The sequence below is a fragment of the Pteropus medius genome, unplaced genomic scaffold, assembly GCF_902729225.1.
Source record: "Pteropus medius unplaced genomic scaffold, Ma_sr-lr_union100, whole genome shotgun sequence".
NCBI lineage: Eukaryota > Metazoa > Chordata > Mammalia > Chiroptera > Pteropodidae > Pteropus > Pteropus medius.
The window spans coordinates 10,758,222-10,771,496 of NW_024354503.1; the positions used below are offsets into that span (position 1 = coordinate 10,758,222).

Consider the following 13,275-nt stretch of genomic DNA (forward strand, 5'->3'; position numbering starts at 1 on the left):
CAACATAAATTATTATAATCGCCACCATCATTCAGAATCATATGTTAAGTTCACATATTTTTATTGCATTGGGTTGGATGTGTCAAAAGTAAATTAAATAAACATGGTCCTTACCCTATAGGAACTTATGATTTAAGAACAGACTATGTTACCAAGATAAATGTCAGAGAAGCATAGACAAGTATGTGTACCTCAAAGAAAGACATAAATTGAGTGAATAAAAGAATAAATAAACTAAATCCTTCCTATTGTTCATAAGTTGAGAAAAATGGGACTGGCATGTCCCTAGAGTTCTGGGTTTAGAATTTCACCACCAGTTGGTCTCACAGAAATAATTTTGGGGCAAATACTGTTGCTGTAATACTAGAAAATGATCTGAACAAATTGGAAAATTAGAAAGCTAGAACATTTGAGATTCTGAATCAAGAATCAGGATGCATTGCTTTGCCCACAGACAGATTCTTGAATAAGAATTCCATATATCATGGTCCCATATTTTAGCATAATGGAACATATCTGGACTATTTTAAAGAAACAGTAACATGATGAAATGATGAATAGGGAGTAAAATATAATGCTATTTATGACATAAACTTTAAAATGTCATCTATTTTCTTATTCAGAATTATTCTATATATAATTACTTTGGAAATCACATTGTAATTATGCATTTTTCTTTGAGTCTTGTAATGAATGGTCTTTGTCCAAAATCCATACCACTCCAATCTGGCTAAAATTTCAGAAATGACTTCTTTTAATATTAAATTAAAATTTCAATTGTTCAGAAATTAGTTCCTAATGCATTTAAAATGCCTTTACTAATAATCTCTCTGGGCGGAATGTATAAGATACTAGCTTTCATGATTCAATCTCCTTGATTCAATTATTAAAAAATAGAAACAAAACAACCAATACGTTTCTTTAATATTTTAGCAATGTAAAAAGTAGTTGTAGTAGTTGCACAATTTTTCTAATTTTTAAAAACATCCTTGGTGTTATTCAATGTTTCTTAGTGAAACCATTTCTGTATCGTTTATTTTTTTATAATTTGTTCTTCATTGCCTGCTTTGCAATAAAACATGTGTTTGCAATTGTATTTAGCAAAATTCATGATCTTACCATTGTACACCAAAGTCAATGTGCCTTCCTGGCACAAACCAGCCAGTATTCAAACACTTTTCTAATGTTTGGGGTTTCTGTCTCAATTGACAAAATTGAAAAATGTGTATTAGCCAAGCAAAACCACTATCTCAAAGCCATGTTGAAAAGTACTCCAACCTGTCAAAGCCAATTGAAATTCCCTTTCCAGCCCAATTCCCAACTTCAGTTTGCATGTGAAATAGGAAAAGTTGGATTTTATTATAACCACATGCAGAAGGAATCAAGAAATCACATATATCTTATATATCTAATACTATATACAACTTTCTTTCCAAAGAATTTATCTTTTTTTCCCCCATCATTTATCTCATCTCACCTATTCTGAATAAATGATTTATTTGTAGTATCCATACATGAGCACTTTAATTAGCAGTGAGTTGTACAACACATTTAAAAATCCTTGCTACACCATATCATTCTCACTTTGAAGATGGAACAACTCAAAAGGAAAAGATTTAAGATCTGTCTCTAATACAGATCCAGTAATTTGGGATGTGTTCGATGTCAGTATTTCTATTACTTTTTATGTTTATGTACCAACTACAGTGGTCTTCTAACTATGGTTCTCAGTTGCTGTTAATCCAGTTCTAACAAAGGGCATGATTCTGTCCTTAAAGTTTGCTACAGAAGTAAGTTCCCTTCTTTAAGATTAAAATCAGTTTTATTCACACCAGAATAAGCCATGATTCGGAATGCAGAAGGGCTAACACAATGTTATACACAAGATGAAGAGCATGACTAAAATATTACCCTGACCCCAGTCGATGTTGGGCAATACAAGCTGCTTGAAAATTAGAGTCCATAAAACCCTGGCAAAACTTATGAGAACAACAAAACAAAATAATGCTAGCCGCTGGAAAAAATAAAGCCAGGTCACGTGGAATAACAATATGATTTCCATCTATAAAATCATCCCAGAATCCATTGTGTTTAACATTTATGAGCATTATCTAAAGGAGAAAGCGGAATGTGCTTTAAAAAGTCAGAGAGACAAATATAAACTGTGTATCACATTTCAGTTCACTGTTACTTATTGATGAGATATTCTAGAATTTTCATCAAGTCTTCGATGTAAATATTTCCTTCTCATTTTAGTTAGGGTAATTGAGACTGTGGTAGAGTAAATAGGGCATTTAAGATTAGCCAGCACATTACTGTCAAAAAATGAAATAAATTGGAAGCTAATTTTCAGGTACAAGAGTGATTTGAGATACTTAACCATTTGGGGTGAGTGAAGTTTTGGATTCTAGTTTGAAATACTCAGGCTTTGCATCTTTTGTACTTGTTTATGGGTGAAATATAAATTTAAGAGAAAAAAACCACCTGTAGACTTTTGCAGACTCTCTTCTCCACTGCCACTTACAATCATGGGAGGACTTGTTTTGGAAGTGGCACATGATCAAATTAGTCTGGAGTTCCGAGCTCTCACATGGAAGACAGCTGCCCTGAACCATTGCCTGTGCCCTCGGCAAAACCCGAGAGAGCAAATAAATAAATTGTTATATATTAAGTCACTGGGATTTTGGAATTGTTTGTTTCTAAATTATAATGTAATCTATGTTGATTGGTATATCAGCCACTATAAAAATCTTTTAATATATTTATATTTAGCTTCCAGTATAATTTTTTATATATAAATGTATATATAGAAATTTGGATCATGGTGTACATGTCATTCTAAATTTTTTTTTTACCAAATAATATATAATGAGCACTTCTCAAGTCATTAGATATTTTTTCCAAAACATTATTTTTACATTATCGAATATTAAAGTTGTATCATATTTTATCTAACCTTTTGCTAACATTGGATAATTTTGCCAAATAGTGCTATACCAGCTAATTTATTTCATGTTCTTTGTGTATATTTCAGATTACTTTCTTTTCTTTTTTTTTTATGCCTACAGCACCCAGTCTTCCTAGGTGATCTCCCATCCAAGAACTAACCAGGCCCATCCCTGCTTAGCTTCCAAGATCAAACAAGATCAGGTGTGTTCAGGGTGGCATGGCCATAGACTCAGATTACTTTCTTAGGATAACATTTCCAAAATGAAAATGCATGAAAGTTTATTCATATTTTGAAAGTTTTTGATACATATTGTCAAATTGCCCTTCAAAGATTTCATACCAACTTATAATTTTTCTGAGGGTGTTATATCATTATCGCTCTATCCTTGATGACCCAGAGAATTATAATTTCTTAAAACTGAAATTTCAATATATAAAAATGATCTTCTTATTTCAATTGACAGGCAAAATTATTAGGAATAGCTCATTTCAGGGAGAAGATCAGGAACAAAGATCTATAAGAACGGAAGCACTATGTATTTGACTCTCCATAACTTTGGTCTCATTTTGAAAATGTTATAAAATATTTAATTTCATTATTTTATAGGGATCCTGTAGATTTCATTTCACATTTGATCCAAGAATTCCATAGGATAATTTTTAATTCCAGTTTTTGAGTTTGTTTTTATTTGCTTACGTATATATTTTTGATTAGCAGTTTTATTAATTCATGATCTGATACTATGATTTGCATATTTAGTTTTTTAGCATTAAAAATACATTATTTGCATCCAAATATATACCCATTGTTTAAACCGTTTTCATTTAAGTCTCATGGATGTGGTATGCATGGTTAATTGGATACTCAGTGTCCATTCTGCCTATTTACTAGGAAGTCTTTTTATACTACAGAGGCTGGAAAGCTAAAAAAACACATTTCCAAAGTCAACTGGCAATTTGGGATGTATATATAAATTAGATTACACTGAAAATGCCTACCCCATATATTGAGATTGGGAAGCTGCAAGTGAGGTGGGGGACAACTTTTTGTTTTGCATTCTGCTGCTAGCAAATAGAGACAGAGATGGCATTCCTTGAGGGCTCAGCTGATAATTCAAAAGCACTTGAGGTGGAGGCATCAGCAGCAGTTTCCTGATGCCTGGATCGGAGCTCCAGTGGTGTGTTCTTAAACTTCACAGTACAGATGGCCTTCATTCGATTATTCACTTTTCTGATTATGGCAAAGGTAGCAGCAACCCTGCAGGCCTATTTGGCAGAGCGATTTTAGAAATCACTGCTGGAGGATCATCTCTCAGCCTGGTTCTCCTGCCTCTCCATCTACTTTGTACTAAGTCATCTGTGTCAAATGCCTTTTGCTTTAAATAGCTAGAGTGATCTCTATTTCCTATAATGGAACCACTGACTGATACAAATAGTATTTAAGACTTGGCTCCTCTTTATAGTTTCTAAAATTTGATATATAGATTGCCTCTCTGTTGAATTGTACACTTGAAACACTGGATTTCATTAACCAATATCACCATAATAATAAAAAAAATAGAAAAAAAATTCGATATATAGAAATGTTTAACATAATGTGATTAATTATATTACTTAGATTGTTTTTTCTTTTACCTACTTCCTTTTAAAAGATAAGAGTGTTGTATTAGTCTTCAGCACTTTTGGTTTTGTTTTTTTTTTCTCCTTGATTTATAATGTTTTTTTCTGTCATCGATTTTGAAGTTCAACTTTCTTTGTAAAAATTTATTTTGTTAAAACTTCATTGTGTTTGGTATCTTTCACCGACTAAAAAATGTCCACTTTGTTCAGTTCAGCGTTTTTCTTTTTTTCTTGAATTATTTCTCATCTGATACCAATAATGAGACCTGAAGTGTCATTTTGATTGCATTTATCTGATATCTGTTCCTTTTTTATGTTTAACCTTGGTAACTACTTCAATTTTATACATACATAGATCCATTTACAATGAAGAATTGGTTGGTTATCCGAAGTAAAATGATAATGCACAAATAGTTAAAAGCGCAGTTAAAGCAGGAATTGAGAATGAGTTCAACTTACATCTAGTTCAACTATTTCTCAACCTTAGTAACATCAATCTAATAAAACACAGATTAATTTAAATGATTTTTCAAAGGTAATCTGTAACTTTTGTCTTATGCAATGACATGAAACCTAACTCGGCCTTGATACACAAAGACACAATTCCACTCTTTATACTAACATGGCTCTAGATGCTGGCCACACATAGTAAGTAAAAAATAATCATGGCCCATGACAGGTAACCTTCCACACAGATAACAACTTTTCATATCAATGCTGCTTCATAACACTAACTTTATGAAGACATTTTAGGCAACAATTAAGGATATATATTTCATTTGTAAAGCAATGGTTTATGTGATCCTGATGCAAATAACCCAAATGAACTGACAATTGTATAAACATAAAATACCTACAAGGCTAAGTTTGCACATGTGTAGGGAATGACAGTTACGAAACAACTCAGGCCTCTGCCTTCGGGGAGCAAGATTCTTTTGACATCAATTTAAGGCCCTGCATCTCAATTTCAATAATGAACATGATAAAACATAGTCAAGAAAATATTCGAATACATTGAGGAGTTGTTTAATTAATGGCAAACAGTTCATTTCATAAAATCAGTCATTTATAAAGAATGTTTTATTTTTATTACAAATTCTTAGGAATGAGGACCTCTTTCAGGAATTTTTAAAGACATATGTCTGAACTAAAAAAACACGCAAGTACAAACGTAGAAGTGGCACAGGTAAGCAGCTCTTAACAGAATGTTGCCTTAACACACCAGAAGTCAGCTTCCGTTTGCCATGTTTCCATTACAATTACTATCTTTGATAGTTCATTTTGAAATGACTCGTGTAAGGTCTTCTGCTACTGTTGTGTAATATAAGGCAGAAGAGAAGTGAAAGGAATATGGAAAAGGAAGTCAGATCATGTTAGTTTTCTATTGCTGCATAACAAATTACCATAAATTTAATGCCATAAAACAACATCCACTTATTGTCTCCCAGTATCTGTAGGTCAGAAGTCTAGGCACATTGTAGCTGGGTTCTCTGCTCAAGGTTTAACATGGATGCAAACAAGATATTGGCTAGGCTATGTTGCCATCTGGGGCTCAGGATCTTTTTCTAAGCTCATTCAGGTAGTTGGCAGAATTCAGTTTCTTGCAGGTGAAGGACTGAGGTCCTTAGGGACTGCTCTCAGCTTCCAGTGGTAACCCTCAGGTTCCAGCCATGTGGCCCTCTCACCATACAACAGCTTTTTTAAAGCCAGCCAGAGACTCTCCCTCCAGTCTCTTTTACAGCAGAGTCTTACACAGCACAACTTAACTGAAGGATTGAGGGTCTATCGTATTCACAAGTCCTGACTACTCTCCAGGTAAAGGGGTCATACAGGTTGTACACACCAACAGGAGAGAATTTGGAGGCCATCTTAGAATTTTGCCTACCACATAATGGTTACAAGGAGATTTTTAATATAGTGTTGAAAGTATGGCTTATTTCCCTCTGTGTGTCATATGGTTGCATAGAAGATAATGTTTCTGCCCTAAAGAGCAGAAATTGAGTCTTTAGCAAAAATAAAAAATAAATATGAAACAACTTAGGAAAAATAAACTAAGGCATAAAGCTGTTGAAATTAAAATGTAGCTGCAGTGGAATGGGATAGATTTTTTTTTCCTTAAAATCAGGAGTTAGTATTTAAATAATTGTGATTTAATATTTTTGAAACAAAATTATAATATTGCTCATTTTAAATATACTGCACAAACAATACAATTAATATTCGATGTGGTATATTTTATAACTGGAGTAATCCAATCCAGACCAACTTCTCAGCTTAAGTTTCTCATCTTCTTAAAAGACCTAAAACTGGTTGAAATTACTGTAACACATCAGTTTTGACTTGTGCTGAAAAGTGCAATGTTAACACCTAATCCGTTAACAGCTCAACTGGTGATCAATAAATACCTTGGGTAAAACAACTTAATGTATCCAATTAAAAAATTTTAAACAAGTGTTCTATAAATTTAATTTGTTTACTCTGTTCACCTGCTTCTTTTTTTAAAATGAAATATCAAAGGTTGTTAACTGGATTTTTATATATTACTATATAGTGTTTTTAATAAAAACTTAAAGGTTAAAGATTATCTTGCCTGTTCAGCTATACTGCAATCCCTTTCTGAATGACATGATCTTCTTAATAATCCAAATATTTTCTGGATAATTATGAATTTTGAATATTCAAAGGTCCTTTTTCTAAATTCCAGATATGTGAAAGTATGTTCTAGAGTATGATTTGCTTTAGCTGTTTTTTCCTATATACTCTATTTTCCATAACCATACTGCCAAAGTATTTTTAAAAGCTTAAAGAAATTCCCTCTGTGTGACAGTGTAGTGTTAGCATATCAAATAACTTTTGCTTTTATTGAAAAGAAAATTAAGACATTGAAATACAGAGTAATATAAAACTGAACATATGCACAAAACTTTCACTAGAAAGTTTATAGAGCAAAATGTCAAATCTATATGTATAATATGGTATGCTATACTTCAGTTTCCATAGCAACTTTCTTGACAGATGTTAACAGGGAAATTGCTGTGAAATATAAAATAGCAAAAACCAAAGTTATGCATATTTTCAATTAAACGGTTAGTTTACTACACACAAAATTGCAGAAGCTAAATCACATGATATTACTGAACTGAACACAGAAAAGATTGTGAAGAATTTGAGAGGTTTATGATATAGCATTAACAAGATCTATATTTGGGAAAAATTGTTCATATAGCCAATTACATAGTTCTTGAAAAGGGTTCTAATAACCAGGACAAGGAATTTTGATGAAAAAACAATTTTTTTCTGTGAGCAGAGTTTTATGTATGTTGTAATTGTAATCCTGTAAATATTTTTCCTATGAGCATAGCATAGCATATCATTGTTTGTAACTGTTACACTGAAAATCAGCCTGATGCCTTTTTTAAAAAATTAATTGGGCTTCTTTTGCTATCACAAGACCAAAACTCAATTTAAAATCACTTTATTAAAAATTTTTTTTTTCTCAACTAGAAAATCCAAAGATGCAACTGTTTTCAGGCTTCTCTTTCAATCTCTCATGAGCATTCATCTTTATTATTCTACATATATCACTCTATCAAGGCCATAGTTGACCTTCACATTGTAAACCAATAATCAAATTTTAGGCTTTATTTTATGTCACCCATCAGCACATTTGTCATGATGGATCATTCACTCTAGCTTAAAACATTTTCTTTGCTTGTCTGCCTAGATACCAGGCAGCAAATGATTTTTGTTTTGTCTTTCAAAATATTCAGCTTAAATATTCAGATTATCTTTGTCCAAATACTCTAAATATTTTCTATGTCATTCAGAATAATATAATTAGCCTACAAGCCCTCCAACAGTCTGTCATCTTCTCTTTCTATCTCCCACTATCTCCTTTCACTCATTCTGCTCCAACCATATAGGACACCTTGCTCCATCTCAGGGCTATAGATGTTGCTGTTTACTCTGCCAAGATCTCTTCCCCAGGCATCTAAATGACTTCCTTCCTCACTTCTTTGTAATTTCTGCTCTAATTTCTCCTTTGCAGTATTGCTTTCCTTGGTCATCTTTAAAAAAAAAAACTCTTCCACTCTTTTATATTTTTCTATGTTCTTACAACCACTTGACTTTGTATATATGTATGTATGTATGTACGTATGTATGTATGTATGTATTAGTGTCCGTCTCTTTTTTTCTTAAGAGCAGGAAATGTTTCTGTCGTGTTCATTTCTGTATCATTAGAGCTCAGAAGAGTGTCTAGAGTAATGTAGGTGCCCAATAAATACTTTTTGAATAAATGAACAATTCAATTCAGGAGTTTAGACAGTATCACCCAGGCCCTTTCTCTGTCTCTACCTTTCAGCAACTCATTTTTACTTAGCCTCATGTCAGATTCATGTCAATGAATGCAGATTCAGGTCAATCCAAGTGTTCAGCAAGGTGTCCACCAGCAGCCCAAGACTCACATTCTCTGAGATAATCCATCTTAGTGTAAGCAGTTTTTTGTTTTTGTTTTTCCTGGTAAGCAGACATGATAGCAGAAATACTGTTCTATTAGGACCACATGCCTCTTCTGGACCAATCATTAAGTACAGTACTCTGTTTCATTCAGTCCAGGTTGTGGGACTCTCTAGGAGAAGAATAAAATTATAGCACTGATATTAATATTTCCTCCAGGACCACAAGAGTTGGGTAAGAACGGTTTCTTCAAGGAAGAGATTCTGGCAAAACAAATAGCATGTCTCCTACTCTTCAGATTATTCAAGAAATATTTAACATTGATTACCAATATGAAGGATACTAATGTGGTGATTCAAACATGTTAGTTTCTTGACAAAAGGCAAATAGCAACTCTTTTGTTGCCTAGCAATATATTCTTGTCAAGAATGCCTTAGGATATTCTTGCCTTGCCACTGCCTCTACATCATAACTTCTCTGTATTTCATTTTCCCTTCAATCCCAGCTCACGAGAACATTGTGAGAATAAATATAATGAAGAAAATAGTTTATTGTAATAAGGGTACAACTAGCCTGAGAATATGCCCTCAATTCAGATTTTTCAATTTCTCCAGTGTATCTCCAAACATGTAGGAAAGAATTGGTACTGTCTCTAAACTTAAGCAAAACTGAGTTCATTCCAAACTCTGCCATTAACTAGCTGTGTGACTCAGGGATGTTGCTTAACCCCTCTAGGATGAGCTTCCTCCCCAGTAAATGAAAGCTAATGGTAGTGCCTAAATCAAAAGGTCAAAATGAGAATTAAATATTATCGTGTTTATAAAGCACATTCTTTGCCACTGTATGTACTCAAGATTAAGTTACTATCATACTCCAAATTCCAATTGTCCTTAGAAAAGTTTACCTGTACCTTTTTGGAGTTTTTTCCTAAAATCTCCATTATGTGTTCTATTTTTGTTTTTATGTTTTTTACTGGAATAATATTTATTCTAATATCTACAATTTAAAATTCTTCTAACCTTTCAAGATTCTCGTTGAATACCATTTCTCAGTGAGAATACTCAGTCTTCCTAAACAGAATTAATCTTTCCTTCCACTGCCTTCCACAATATTTCATATATCCTGCCTACTATCTTTTGTTAGGCTGTTTTACTAGCTTGTTGTTTGGCCCAATCTAGGAACTCAATTTGGTGTTGAATATAATTTCATGCATATCAATAAGGAGAAAGATCTTTTGTTGGTAACTAGAATTGATTTTATTTAAACTCTTCCAAATTCTTATAAAATTATGTTAATAAATATATGCTTAAATGCACAAGTGATAAATTGATTCAAATTACCAATAACATTTTTTTGAGATTATTTTGGTAGCGATTTGCTTAAAATATGATAAGAAAAAAACTATTTCTCTTCTTTCAGTAATTGAAATAAGTGTTTCATAATGGTAAATCATCAAATAGAAAATCACTTATTCAAAAGCTCTGTTAAGTAAATCTATATAATAATAAAAAGAGTTGGTACATAGAGAATAATTTTTCATTATATCTGGACATCAACATATAATGTGAAATAGCTTCCTTACTATATCCTTAAGCTCTTTTATTTAAACTAAAGCTGGGTATCATACAATTCGTAATTTCCTTCTATTGTTCTCAGACATTTGCTTGTCAAAAGCAATTATGTGGTATCTCATCAGAAAAGAAAGAAACTCGTAATTGCAAATTCTCTGTTCCTTGTAGAATGAAAATATTTTACTCTGTTAGATAATTCATTTATCAGAGGGATCACGATACTTTTGTTCTCTAAGAAAACTCTGAGAATAATATTAATCTTTAACTAAACTCAAAAAAGTTTGAAATGTTATTATTTTACTGATAGCTAGTTACTTATCCAGAACTTTAAGTATGTTAGAAGGTGATCATAAATGCAGAAGAATAAAAAGAAGCCTTTCGGTATCCAAATAGATGCACTCAACTCTTTAAGAGGATCACAGTCCTTCTGTTAGAAAAAAAAAAATTTTAGTCACTATCACATACATTAGTACTATCTGATTTGGTATTTATAGTTTGCTAGAAGTGCACTTCCCACTTCTAGCAAACTATAAATACCAAAACAGACAGTACTAATGAAGGAAACAATAAAACTATACATTTTAGGATATGAGCCCTAAAACATAGCAGTTGATAGCTTTTTAGCATAGGGGGAAATATCCCTCAAGAATTTTAAAGAACATCACTCCTCCACAGTTTTATATTTATAAAAGAGATCCCATAAACAAAGAAACGTTAAATTGGCTTTAATATACTTTATTTGAGAACAGAGAAAACCACAGAATTAAGAAAATTAAGGGTACCAATCATTCATGAAAGCTCTGCTCTCATGATGTAATCACTTCCCAAAGGCTCCACTTTAATACCATCACCTTGGGTGTTAAGATTTCAACATATAAATTTGGAAGGAGGGAGAGCATAAACATTCAATACATTGCACCTAGTGATTAAAAATAGCTGAATGGTGTCAGATCAGTGAAGAGGTTGGATTTTGGTATCAGAGAGACTCAAGTTTGAATTCCAGTTTGCCCTATTCTATATGTGCGGAGTTGGACAAGTTACTAATTCTCTGGGCCTAGATTTCCTGGTCTGTGAGTTAGTCCTGTTTCGCATGGCTATTATAAATATGAAATAAGATCATGCTTATAAGGAGTCTATTCTGTACTTTCTAATTTGATATATATATTTTGCTAGAAGTGGAAATTGTACAACCAAACTTGACAGAGTTTGTATAAAATAGAAAACCAAAGGAGAGTGCTTTGAAAAGGCAAGAGTTTTTAACAGTGTCGAGTAGGATCGGAAATGACATAAAATAATTGAAAAGTGATGCTAGATTTTCAAATTAGTAGGTCATTATGACTTTGGCAATGTGAATGAAGGCAAAGCAAAGTTGGTTGAATAGTTACTGGGCTGAAAGTAGAGTTAGATACAGTAATCCCCTCTATCCACAGGGGCTACTTTCTAAGATTCCCAGTGGATACCTGAAACTACAGATAGTACAAACCCTATATATTGTTTTTTTTTCTGTATATACATACCTATGATAAAGTTTATAAATTATATACAATGAGAGATTAACAACATAGCTAATAATAAAAAAGAGCAATTATAACAATATACAATATTGTGTAATTTAGATAATTTTTAATCTAGTAGCCTAATAATTATTTTTCATTAATCTATATACATCTAAGTCCATCCTAGAATTTATTCAAATTCGTTGTTATATATTTGGGTGACTTTTAATGAAGTCTGAGTAGAATGTTAATACCTTACCTGTTCTCTTCAGTACCAACAGACTGAATTTTGGTTTCACACACAGACGCCAGACTATTCTATCCAGAATTGATCTCTGAGGATTTTATTGTTCTACTCAGATTTTTTTTAATAAGTCTCTATTGTCCACAGAATGAAGCCCAAAATGAGTTTTACAGTCAAGGCTTCCCAGAATCTGCTACTAAATGACTTTTCTTACCTTCCTTTCCAAGTTTTTTTCAATTAATAACTCAACATTCTAGCCAAATTGGAAGACTTATTGCCTTTTTTGAGAATTTAAAATTTTCACAGCTTGGTGCCTTTGATTCTGCTGTTCTTTCTTCTTGGAGAGCATTTACTCTCAACGTTTTATGCCAAAATTCTATCTAAATAGCAGATATTAGCTCAAATGATACATCTTCCAAAAGCCTTCTTTATTTCTCAAGAGAATCGCCAAAATATCCTTTAAACTACCATCACTTTGATGAGTATGTTCGTGTGTATTTATGTGTGTGTTTGTTGTTGTCGTTGTTGTTGTTATCCATTAGCTCATTGGGAGCAGAGATTACTGACAAATTTCTATTCAGGAGAATATCTAGAATAAAACTTGGTGGTAGTCAAATCCAATCAATATTGCTAGATAAGTGCATGATTGAATATTTAGTACAAGAGCTTATAGGTTTCTGCTGAGCATTTGAAATTTTGCTCCCAAACATATGTCATCAGTTTGACCCAAATAAACTCATGAAAAAATTTTAAAAGAGTTTATATGTTTCTGTATTAATCAATTTATCTCCAGGAATAAATTTAACAAAATATATGTGTAAGATCTGTACAGGAAAAATTATGAAGTTTTATTGATACATAGTAAAGTGACTTCTGATTCTGTCCAAGATGACATGATAGCAATGGACCAGACTGCCACCTGACACAACAAAAAACC

General features: G+C 32.4%; 1 pseudogene; it reads right to left on the bottom strand.

Moving 5' to 3' along the window:
• Window positions 1-3,059: 3,059 nt before the first annotated feature.
• Window positions 3,060-3,178, bottom strand: LOC120596376 (uncharacterized; annotated as a pseudogene).
• Between the last annotated feature and the right edge of the window lie 10,097 nt (window positions 3,179-13,275).